General features: G+C 30.5%; 1 protein-coding gene across 1 annotated transcript in view; it reads right to left on the bottom strand.

The window, feature by feature from the left end:
* LOC149895628 (putative fatty acyl-CoA reductase CG5065) overlaps positions 1 to 2,947 on the bottom strand; it is a 31,441-nt gene extending 28,494 nt beyond the window's left edge. Inside the window, exon 1 of the mRNA XM_090118482.1 lies at positions 2,835 to 2,947. The gene's annotated coding sequence lies outside the window, so the exon portion shown is untranslated. The remainder of the gene's footprint in view (positions 1 to 2,834) is intronic.
* Positions 2,948 to 13,834: the final 10,887 nt, after the last annotated feature.

Below are 13,834 nucleotides of genomic sequence, written 5' to 3'. Positions count from 1 at the left end.
ATCGTAAACAAATAATATTATTAGGTACCTATAACACACCTTTTCCACTGATTTGACAATTTCACATTTTCCAGTAATTCCTTGTTTAGATATATTTTTATGTAATAATAAAAAATAACTCATTATTTATTTTTATTAATATGTGATAATATAATAGTTATAGAAATAAGATCAATGCGTTTATGCAATACACGTTAAATGAGATAATAGGTGATTATATTAATTACAAATTAATTGTAAGAATTCAAATCAAATCAAATTATTTATTCATTAGTTAGTTACCTTAATTACGTCACGTAATATCTTAAAATAGACTTTAACCTATTTATTTAAATTCCATTCTTATCTGAGTAATTAAGCCTATCGAATGTACTTATTATAGAATTTTTTCTCCTATCCTATTCTACTGCCTACTATATTATACTATAAATGCGAAAATTTGTGAGGATTGATGTATGTGTATTTATATGTATGTATGTTTGTTACTCTTTCACGCAAATACTTCTGAACCGATTACAATTAAATTCAGCACACATACAGAGGGTAACTTGGATAAACACATAGTATAGGTTTTATCCCGGAAATCCTACGGGAATGGGAACTATGCGGGTTTTTCTTTAAAAACGCGGGCGAAGCCGCGGGCGGAAAGCTAGATAACTATAAACCTAGACATAAAGGTAGTCCTGTAGGTAAGGTATAATAAATATCTAGTAATTTGCCATAAAAGTATTAAAAATTAATCAAATACCACATTAATTATTATGCACTTATTGAAGTTAAAATTATTATAATAAGAGCAACTACAAATACCTACGTATAGGAATTACGTGTAACCAAACTTTACTTATAATACTTAGTACAGTATATAATCTATACTAATATTATAAAGCTGAAGAGTTTGTTTGTTCGTTTGTTTGAACGCGCTAATCTCGGAAACTACTGGTCCGATTTGAAAAATTCTTTCGGTGTTAGATAGCCCATTTATCGAAGAAGGCTATATTATCATCACGCTACTAGACCAACAGGAGCGGAGAACTGCGGGTAAAACCGCGGAGCACAGCTAGTATCAAGTAATTTGCTGAAAATATTAAGTCAGTGAAATCCGATATTTTTAAACAAAAATTAAATGTATATGCATATTTGCATATTAATTACGTGTTAAAGTTTATTGCACTCTTGAGCTAAATTGTTGAATGGATTACGATGAAAATAATCGACACAATTAAAATCAGTTGTTAATTATTACATAGTATAAAGCAAAGTCGCTTTCCGACGTCTGTATGTCTGTTTGCTTAGATCTTTAAAATCCTCGAACGGTGCATTTACATCAAACGAGCGAATGCAGCTCATTCTAACCCCACTATGTCCAATTATTTTAGTGTAAACAGGCGTAGAGCATTCTTTCGTCGTTCTTAGGGCGTACGAAAAGATTCTATGCAATGTTCTAATACTGAACAACACTGAATACCAGTTTTCGAATACACTAAAAGATCACGAAATAATGCTCTTTCCCTAGCTCTAGCTCTATTTTCGTTTGATGTAAATGCACCGGAAGAAGGTTTTAGTATTTTATTTATTTGGTTTACTAGGGCAAAGCTAGTTATATTATAAAAGTCTAAATCTGTCTGTATGTTTACGAATTCAAAGCTAAATAATTCAAAGTTAAATAATAATTATAAAAATTTAAAATATTTTAAATTAAAATTTCGAACTTACACAAGTTTAAAACATACAAGTCAATGTCATCATTAAGTGCATGTATTATCTTTCACCGGTTCGTATTTCTACACTAACTTTAACGAGCGGATTCGGTCACGTAGTACATGCCTATAGTACTTATACTTATTTGTTAGCATTATTTATTTGCAATTAATTACTTTTTTTGAAACAAATACAATTATCATATTTTGAAGTTCCTAATGGGAAGTAACAAAGGAAAATTTTACACGGTTTCATCGATTTTCTTTAAGATACATTTTATACATTTCACTAATTTATTTTAATTGGCTTCTATTTCACTGAGATAGCATAGGTATATTATTTCACATCTGTTTTATTGATCGATTTTTTTTGTCTAAATTAATTTCTTTATTACGAGAAATAAGGTTAATTTCTATCCAGGATATCAACATAGTTAGGATACATAATTTTTTAGGATATTTATTTTTTATCCATCTAGAATCGAACCTTGGACCTGAAAGCTATAAAATTTATGCACTAACCTCACAAGCGCAGTCAAGGTGGAGGTGAGATAATAGATCTTCACGTAAACTACGGAAAACTATATTTTTTGATTTTTCCTATCTTTTACTCTACACTTCCTTATAAATATATTTACGGAATTGATTTTGTATGTTTGTGTGTAAATAAAATCTAGGGAACGACGACACAAATTTATAAAGTCAAATACATATTTAAAATGGATTTTTACGATGTAGAGTCGATGTAATAATTATATTAAATAAGATAAACGCAACAAACTATTTCCTATATGAAAATTAAAATACAGCGAGATATAATTATGTTTCGAAATGAGACCACTCGTCAGGTTGAGTAACGAACACACAAAATGTTGCATTTATTATATTAGTAATACCAATGCCATTTGAATTATGAAATTTCGCGTCTTAAATTTATAAAAGTTTTTGATAGTCGAAATTATTTTTCAATTTTATCCTTATTATTGGTAAAATTTCGACCTTGAAGCATTTCTTTACTATAAGAAAGTAATTTACCACCAATTCAAATCACAAAAAATTAAAAAAAAAATCACTGACAGCTGTCATCCAAAAAAAGCCATAGCCCACTTGATTCGAATTAAAAAAAAAACTCACCGTTCCAAACACAAACACAAGCACAGATCACAGATCACAGAGGAATTGTAACGTCGAGCACACGCGCGCAACGCGGAGTGCGCAGCGAATGGAGGCGGCGTGTTGAGAGTAACCTTCGCGATGTTATGGGCGCCTGGTACTCGGTAGAGAGCAGGCTTTGTGCGTATGACGGTATGGTGGATGGTGGATGGTGGATGGTGTTTGGTGGCTGGTGGATGGTGGATGGTGGATAGTTAAAGTCCAAAGATAAACATCCATACATCCTTAGCGCGTAATAAGATGATGTAGTGGTGTATGTATAGATGATTGTAAAAGTCCGACACATAGTGTATACTAGCAGCGTCCCGCGGTTTCACCCGCGTTAGTGAGTTTTTAGAATAGAGAAATATCAGAATTAATAGTAGCCTTAATTATTAAGCATAGCCGTATTACATCGGCTATCTGTCAGTGAAAAAATCGGTCCTGCTGTTTCAGAGATTAGCCGGAATAAACAGACGGATCAGACGTACAAAATTTGTAAAACAACCACACATAAACTCATGAAATTAAACGATTGTCACTGATCCTTGATATGTGTACAAAGTTTAAATTATATCTGTCCGTTTAGAGTGCGTAAAAATAGATACTAAAAGAGCAGGTTACATACAAACATACAGGCACAAATATAGGTGAAGAAATAAGGGTGTTAAAAACAGCTTATAAACAATGGTAGAGAAAAATCAGTCCTTACTAAACTAGTTTACAAAAACTAAAAAATACGCTTAAACCCATGAAATAATTGCATTGTCACCGGTCCATGTTAAGTGTACAAAGTTTGAATTAAATCTATCGGTTCAAAGTCGGTCAAAATCGATCCCAAAAGAATCGGTTACATACAAACATACAGTAAAGGCGTGTTAAAAACTAAAAAGATTAAACATCCGTAACTTTTGATTACTTATGATAAGTACTACCTAATCTATAAATAACAAAAGGATACCACAATGTGACCTTTACAATATTATGCCGAAGAACGATCACTCTTCGATATTATTGTAGGTTTGTTTTTGTTAAATTTACTTATAAGGATTTCTATAATAAATCACTTTAAAAATACAATGGTTGAACATAATTTTTTTTTATCTAAGTAATCTAAATATAATATATCACACATTTATGAATGGAATGTACATTAAAAAAAAAATATATAAAAAAACATCATTTATAAGCGATTTTAGAATGCATAATATTATAAGATGGCAATTCAGGAAAAACAAAAGAAAAAAAAAACAAAATGTTAGGTATTATTATTCAGCAAGCACACTCTACACAATATAAGAGCCGTTAAGCTATCAATTAAATCGAATTAGAAATAACAATTACACTAAATATTAAAATGATTATTGATTAGGTAAGTATCCATAATATCGGGTCATATACATCTTATTGTCTAGACGCTTAGAAATATATAGCCCTTTTTACATGTACCTAGATAAAATAATTTTAAAATCACTCTACAATATTTTATTAAACAAGAAAATTCACAATTACTTCATTTATTATTTAAAAAAATCTATCATGTCTATAACAATTATTTAAAAATATATCAAAAAGGATCCTTCAGAACGCATCAGTATTCCAAACGGTTACATTTAATGAGTCTTGCATCAAAGCTAATGGCTCGAACGATTGTCGACTTGATAATATAATAATTAATTTAATTAACTTTGTCACGTGGTGTTTGATTTATAATTTATCGGGGCTAGAAAGTTCTGTACATTTTATTGTTTTCTTTTAATTAATTAGTAGTGTATTGTCATTATCCACCCATTTTTGTTGTCATAAACTTCTATAGATTTTGGCCATAATTCAGAACGCTGGCCAAGTGCGCAAAACAAGGTAAAAAGATACTTTTTTAGTATGATAACACTAGTAAAACTACACGTCATATATCTTGCTACCAATCAAAAGTTTTTCTTAACGTTGTTATTTACTATACCTATGTTGCAGAAAGTTGAATATCTTGTACCTATATACATGGATTCATTGATATAGTATACAAAAAGCTTTAAATTCTACATCAATGCATTAGCTATTACTTAAAAATGGCTAACCACCATATCCACAAACAAGACATTTAAAAAATATTCACCAATCGAATTTAGAATTTGGAAGAACAGAGGCACACAAACACATAGAAGCTTATTATTCTTTTTGTGTCAATTAAAATGACAATTACAATTACGAGACACAAAATTAATTCAAATTCATTACATCAATTTAATGACATTGATCTATTTTTCATTGTGTTCTCTGTCCTACATTTAATTGAATTTTGATTGATATATTTATTTAAATCGGGTCAATTTTTGTATGGGATCGATTACCACATTGTAAACTCTACGGCGTAGTTAGGTGTCGCTCATAAAGTCACTGATGATGCTTATTCAATTCTTTTTCATTTTCATCATCATCTTGTAATACAGTGTAAGTGTAATACAGTGCATTTACATCAAACGAGCGAATGCTCAATTCTAACCCCACTATGCGAAGAGCATTCTTTCCTTGTTCTTAGTGCGTTCGAAAAGTTTCTTTACAATGTTCTAATACTGAACAATATTGAATACGAGTTTTCGTTTACACTAAAAGATCACAAAAGAATGCTCTTGCTCTATGTTCGTTGGATGTAAACGCAACGTTAGATTACAATCTATGAAAAGATAAGAGATAACTACGTTTACTTACAATTTTCTTGCAAGTAAACGTACCTATTATTTCATGGATTACAATTTTTCGACGGTTTCCAATTTCGCGAGTTTTTACCATCTTACTACAAAATATATATCTGTATAAGATGTGACATAAAAAACTGCACAAAATTTGACAAACGAGTCTGTCTACCTAGTTCTTTCATCGTCCCAGTCATTGTGACCTTTCTGATTGGATTGCACAAATAGATAGCCGCGTGACGAACAACCTGTTCTCAGATTTAAGAAACAATAAAAAAGAAACCATATTCAGCTTTCTTCCAGTAATTGTGACTGATTGGCTGTACCGTCAAAGGTTTGTGACCCAACATACAAAATATGTAATAAGTTTTTGATAATATCTAACAATAATAAAGGTTTTTTTTTATTTTATTTAAAGGCTGATTTATTTATCTCCACTTTAATCAAATTGTTATTTTATTAAACACTTTACTAAGCTCTTTTTATGATAATTTTGCCAATTTAACACAGGCAAAAATTCTTTTATATTTTACGAAGAAATTATTTTTGAAATGATCAATCTCATCTTAGAATCTAATGTATGTTGACTTCCTTACTTTTGGCAAAATTAACTTATCTGTGGTAGAAATAAACGGATTTATTCATTAATTTATTTAACCCGATGTATTTCAAACTCAAAACTCAAACATTTATTTATTCAATTAGACTTCTTTTAGAAGCACTTTCGAATCGTCATCACATATTTTTAACAATTACCACCGATTCGGAAAGCAGTATCTATGGAGAAGAACCGGCAAGAAACTCCATAGTTGCTCTTTTAAAATCATGAAAAATACAAAATCATGTTTTCTGAAACTCTAATATAATAGGTATTCGCGTAAAATTAAATATAAATGTAAAATTATTAAAAGTATTTATTAAATCTGGTAAAGCATAATATTATTCATATGTGTCACAATGTTAGTTACCTCCGAAACGGCTGGACCGTTTCTCATGAATTTTGCCGGGACAGCTTGTCTCCTATACCTTTAAACTTCTAATTTAACTCCTACCTACTGGTGAAATGTGATATTTAAAATATGTAGGCAATGTTTGACTTGCCGAGTGGCGAAGTGGCGAAGTGGCCCGGTGGCCGTGAAAAGCATAATATAATTAAATATAGTGATTCAAAACGGGTTAGTGTTGACACGCTATTGGGCGCAGTCGTTGCAAAACAATTAATGTGTTTCGTAACTGCCATGTTCGGCTGCGGAATGCTCTTACCCAACTCTTCACGAATTGTGTTTACCATTAACGATAATAGATGGCGCTGCTCTGATATACAATTAATAAATGGGATCTATTTTAATTTTAAAATCATACTAAAATATTTGACTTTAATTTTATATACTAATTGAAAATAATAAATAAATACTATTGATTAAATTTTTATTACTATGAATAGATCGCAAAAGGTGGCGCTATAATCAAATTTAAGTATATTAATTTCTCAGCTTGAAAATAGTTGCTCTATTCACCAACAGATGGCGCTTTTATAAATCAATTAAATTCTCGTTTGTTATGGAACACACAGTCAATATGATGATAGCTGCTGTAATGCTGTTAAATATTCATTAATCATATGGAACACTTTTAAATGCGAATAAAAAAATGGACTCAATCAATTCGTTGCTCTAGTCGATTATCGGATTAAGTATGCAGTGGAAACTTCGTATTATTTGGTGTCAAAAATAATTAAATAATCAATAAAATTTTGTGATTATTAGAAACAGAATCTTATTTATCATAATAAGTGAAATTTTATCTCAGCATTCCATTGTTCCATTGTCATACATTAGAAAGTAGAGCGTAAAATTTTCATTTATTAATAATTTTCTGAAAAAAAAATGTTAACTTTTACTACAAAAACAAGTTAAATATTTTTAATAACATATTATTTATAACACTAATATGTATGTCCTTTTTAATATTCATAGATTACGTATCCACCATTTTTTGCAAAAATAACTTCATAAATAAATAAATAAATAAATAAACTGTTTCCCTTGCATATATTGTAGCAATTATGTATATTGTGTGACATAAGGAAAGCGTATGATATTATGTAAACTTGACCCGCTTGTAGATACACACTGACACACAAACTGACTTAGTAAATATATTAATTGATGTCCAATTAGTTACGACAGCGAAATTTTGAGATTTGTTTTAATAACTAGCCTATATGGATGTTTAAGCTTTACAGAGGTTTTTTTATAGGCTATAATATCTTATCTTCACTACGGTTCTATAATCTGCTAGCTTTCTGCCCGCGGCTTCGCTCGCTTTCTCTAAAACCTAATAAATTATATATTAAAACCTTCCTTGAGAACCACTCTATATGATAAAAATAACCGCATCAAAATCAGTTGCGTAGTTTTAAAGATTTAAGCATACTTAAGGGACAGAGAAAGCGACTTTGTTTTATACTATGTAGAGATTAGATTAGATTAGTTGTTGTGCCTGGCTGCTTTATTTTATATGTTTTATACCGGTACAGTATTTTGAATAAATGCGATACTAACAAAAATATCAAATCTTTCCTCTTTTGGTATAATATACGATTTAGAACTTCATTTTCGCAAAAGTAAATATAAAAAGAATGTAAAATACAGTTGTAGAGCAAAATGTTTTTTCTTTTTTATCAAACTGAGACATCATCGTAACATCACAGAGACACTGCAAAGCGCCATCTATTGTTATACTTTGAGATTTAGAACATATTGTATGCTCTATGCGTAAGATTGCTTGTGAAGCTTTTAAAGCTTTTATACTTTTTCGATATTTTGTGCGTGTGCGTGTGTGCGTATGTAAACACTAAACAGTGTGACGTCACTCTAATGTTACGAGGAGGAAACGAGGCGGTCAGTGAAAGTGGACGTGCTTCATTGCTCGCTAGTGATGGGATGAGTCGATATATCGATATCGATACTTAGTGCGAAATCGTGGAAATAATGTCTAAAGCAATGGCTTAAGCATTTTCATTAAATTGTAAATATGTAAATGAAATTCTAATGTTTCTTGGCTTATAATACTTTTTTTATATTAGTTAGTGATGAGTATGTGTAAGAGCATTCAAGAGTAATATGCAAGTTTTTGACTATTTCTTACTATATATCATACACTATAATTATCCGTCTATACTCTATAATTCTATATATTAAATTTAGAACAATTAATAATTTCAGGCGCAATGCGTATACAAATGTAACCATCTCTTTGTTTAAATGTCTTGGATTGAATTAAATTAAAACCAAGGTTGCATTGATTTTTTGAAAGCTTCATTCATTTCTAGGTATATTATGTTGGTTGAAAACATCGACACCAATGCATCGACTGCGTACAGCACTATCTGACCGGTTAGTAAGTAGGCAAGTTACGTCACTACGAGCCATCGCGACCATTCATCCTTATTTCGGTAGAAATTATTTGGATCACACATGACGAAACTGACCTAGTGTTGCCACACGTGCTTGTTTCGCTTTGACAATATGGCGGCTAGGGGTGCAAAAGGGTTGCCAGTTATTAAAAGGAGTTTGTTTCATTGAAGGCGCTTACTGTACGCGTTACTGTACAAACTTAAAATATCATGTGTTGGATATTTTGTAGAGGAAAGCTATGGGCTAAAATATAACATCACGCTTACTTAGCGTTTATAATAGGATATTAATTTTCCTTTTTGCTTATCGATTATTATGTGTCTTGACATCCGCTACCTGAGTATTTAGAAAAAATAAATCGATCGCAGAAAATCGCTTGTAAATTAACGAACGTCAGATTCACAATGTTAGAAGCGGAAAATATTGAAAAAATATTTTTCAGCCAACGTAAAGAGAGCAAACTATGTTACAGTTTTTTTTCGCATAGCCCTAGCCAGTAGAAATGTCATACAATGATTTTATTCAATTGCTATGAAAATAAAACAACAAATACAAGAGAAATTGCAACCAGTAGTAAACATTACAATAACATTCTAACTATTTAGAATCATAGGAAAGCATATAAAATAAGATTAGTTTAACTTCAGCATAAAATGATATCTGGAAATCCCAAACTAAACTGAATGCAAAGCTTTAACTTATTACGTAAGTTGATAAGTGCTCTCGTTATATCTCACTTATAGACATATTACAAGCTACGTAAATATACAACGACATTATTTCCAAATAAATCATAATTTTATAGTGAACTAGCGGTCCGCCCCGGCTTCGCCCGTGGTACATATTTACGTTTTCTCTACATAAGAACCATCCTCGTACTTCAAGGAATATTATAGAAAAAGAATTATCGAAATCGGTTCAGCCGTTCTCAAATTATGCGCTTACCAACACATTTTGGGATTCATTTTTATATTTAAGATGATAAATCCATAAAGGCTACATTATTTCATAATTGATATGAATGGCCCGGTCAGAAAAGACATTCAAGGTCGTAACATTGCGTCTGTAACAATTTTAAGTCTTATGGGAAAATATGAAAAGATACCATCAATCTATTATTTACTATTTTTCTTTCAATCTCGCGTATAGATAAATAAATATTTTGGTTAAAACTCAAAGTTCAGAATGGCAATATATGTAAGAAAAGACTTCAACGTCTATTTTTTCTATGTAGTTTCACATGAATTACAAAATATTTAAACATTTCACAAAAATTGTGGATGGATCATAAATGACTAAAAACGTTCTATGAAACCTAAAACATGACTTGTATTTTTATCTCCATTGAAGATATTACAAGACCTACTTACATCGCATTATATTTTGTTCGTGACAAAATATATTGTTTGTTTAACATGAAGACATTATGTGCAATCTTTCGACAATCTAATAGCTAGCTTATGTACCAGAATAACGCATAAGATTTAGATAATAGCTAGGTATATAGATTTTTGAGAAGATATTATTTCATAAGAAAATGGCAATGTAGAGCATATTAAATAAAAATACATATTATACATCTTTCTACTTGATATCCGGTAATAATTCAAATTTGAATTTATGTTCTAAACTTGAGGTCCTCCCGGCTTCATCCTTGGTACTAGTTTACATGTTTATGTTTTCTCTCCATAAGGACCATCTTCGTACTTCAAGGAATATTATAAAAAAAGAATTAACGAAATGGGTTCAGCCTTTCTCGAGTTTTAGCATCACATTAGGCGATTCATTTTTATTATATTATAGAGATTGTATAGATTTCAGATGACGTCTGTTACCATCTTTGTGCTGTGGCCTGTCAAAATCCAGCCTACCATACAGGGCATACGATTAACTCCAAACAACTGGTAACTATTGTTATCCAAGAACACACGTAACAATAATCAATATTACAAGCTCGTAACAGTATCCTAATATGTAACAATTAAGTTGTATATCATTTCAATTGATGTTTAACTGTTTGTTTATTACTAATACTTATTATATCTACCTAAACACGAGGTTAGGACGTTTGTTACTGATTCACACAAAACTTTTGAAATTTAGTAGGTATTGATAGAGATTAGAATTGAGAAAAGTTTAGAGAAAATGAAAATAAATTTCATGATGTCGCTTAAAAACTACAAAATAATACCTTGACATCATTAGGTAGATATTATTATTAGGTATGTATGAAAGAGAAAAGTGTAAGTAAAGAAAGAATTAACTTGATTAAAGATTTATTTATTTATTGATACGAAAAGAACAGCTATAGGCATTATTTAGAGTTTCTTGTCGGGCCTTTTTTTTGCTGAAACTGCTCTCTTAACCAATAATATTATGTATCCTACTAATATTATAAATGCGAAAGTTTGTGAGGATAGATGTATGTGTATGTATGTATGTTTGTTACTCTTTCACGCAAATACTACTCAACCGATAACAATGAAATTTAGGACACATGTAGAGGATAACTTGGATAAACACTTAGGATATGTTTTATTCCGGAAATCCCACGGGAACGGGAACTATGCGGGTTTTTCTTCGAAAACGCGGGCGAAGCCGCGGGCACATAGTATATTTAAAAGAATATTTAATTTATAGAAATATTTAAAAAGAGCGACTGATGATGATTATTTATCATCGGCCAATATTAATCCCACTGCTGGGACACGTACGTTTGGCTTGCGCCCACGCCGCCCACCTAGAGTGCACCTAGAGAGATTTTTCTTCACTTTTCCAAATCACTTTGACAATCGAGCATATCTCGATGACGTCTCAAAGCAGTATTATTTCCATTATGGAAAAATGACAGCGCTCTAGCGCCATAATTTTCCCACAATTCATGTCTATCTAATTATAAATAAGCAAGCAATTTGTTTTCGCATGTTCGTATTAAACAATACAAACCTTAACATGATTAATTATTAAGCCATTTTATTAAATGGATATAATTTTAATCTATAAAACTTAAATGCGTCGAATACTTAATTCAGTATAATAATCATTAAACACTGATTTTGGCTAATTACAGAACATTTATCGTTTTATATCTGTTGTTCTGAAAAGCTGTAAATAACAACGTTCAATACGATTTAAACATTATTTTATTTTTCGATGATGATATTATGGTAATATTATTTTAAGTGTTATTTTACATATTTGTTAGAATCTTAGGTTAGAATGCGTAATTATGTATTTTATAAATCTGTTAAAAGGAAAAAATAATTAAGTCTAATATTAAGGCACTTAGAATAAATATTTGTAAAAGTTGCAGAAAGTTTTTTTGTCAGCAGCAAAAGTTACTTTTCGAAAAATTACTGCAGGTACCTAGCGCCTAGTATATAGCGCCTATTTCTTGTGTGTGTCTAATAAATAAATGAATTAACGTATTGTGTTTTTATTTATTCACCTAAATCTGATTAGAAAAATCATGTAACATGGTACATCAGTAAGTATAATGTTAAATTTTAAATATAAACCCAACATATACATTATTACTATTAATTATTATCAAAAGATTCTATAATCAATCCAAATTTTCGATATAAGTAAATCAATTTAAAAATAAACAAGCTGTGTCAAAATTAAGTATTTCTATATAGTTCTTTATTATGGTTTTGATGTATAACATAAATTACTGTAAAGTGTAAACTATAAAGTTTCATCCAAATACGTCCAGTAGGTACATTTTGAGCCAATCGTGGAATCATATCAGATTGGTCTATAATATTATGCTTATGTGTCTGGATAAAACAGATTAAACAGAGACAAAGGTCAGCTTCCTATTAGAAGAAGATATTTTACCTTATCTCATTCCAATAGAAAGCTCCTTGAATCGTTATATTATAAATATTCAAGTCAATTTGATCCTCTAAACTTAGATTTTTAGGATTTTCCTTATTATGATACAAATGTAACCCCGGACATGGACAACGCTGCGGACGTCCGAGCGGTAACATTACGGCACGTTACGGCACGTCACGGCACGTCACGGCACGTCACGGTGCGCTGTGGACACGTGTGCGACGGGTGGACCGGGAACGGCGCGTTTTATAAAGATAATATGCTATTTGATATAAGTTTTTTATACGGTAGAATTACTTGAAATTATTGTAAATTGTATAATTACAGTTATAAAATATCAATTTTCAATGTTTGAAATATTGAAATATTTACAAATATTTTAAGCAATTCTACCGGATTTGTTTTTCTAAACTCTTATTCGGACAATATGGTTCATAGTATTGAATATAATATACAAGTATGATTACCATCCTCTGGAAAAGCAATTTCACATAATATGACTCACACGGACAGATTGTAATAAGAACTCTATCACTTTAAATAGATACCTGGATCATACTTATTATCACGAGAAACCTTATTTCTATTGCACAGGCAATAGAAATTGATGACTTTAGAATTAAACTTTATTACTTAACTACACTACTATTATTCCTAAACTATCCTGAAACAAAATATGTACCAGATTTAGAGCTGCACATTCAATGTTACATTAATCAAAATAATAGTACATAATCGATATAAACATTAGACATCTAATCTCTTCTGTTAACAATATAAATATGAATTATTTTAAGAACATTTTACTTTACCTTTAAACAAGTAAACTTCATGTACCTGTGTGCTTTACAACCTAATAATTTATATAATGAACTATGTATACAGTTTCAGTTTTCAGTTCTGAAAACCTTTAATAGGTATATGTATCTGATAAGTTGTTTGGAAAACAAATGAATTTTGAAGTGCAACTTCTTTAGGCGCGTTGACAATAAAATTTCAAGGTTGCGTCAGGGTAATACCGTCTTCCGTA

The sequence above is a fragment of the Colias eurytheme genome, chromosome 30 (assembly GCF_061535395.1).
Source record: "Colias eurytheme isolate Ceu_HAF_F1 chromosome 30, ilColEury1 Martin Lab GWU primary, whole genome shotgun sequence".
NCBI classification, from domain to species: domain Eukaryota; kingdom Metazoa; phylum Arthropoda; class Insecta; order Lepidoptera; family Pieridae; genus Colias; species Colias eurytheme.
Note: the sequence above shows the minus strand (reverse complement) of the source record. Positions and strands in the feature narration are given on the sequence as shown.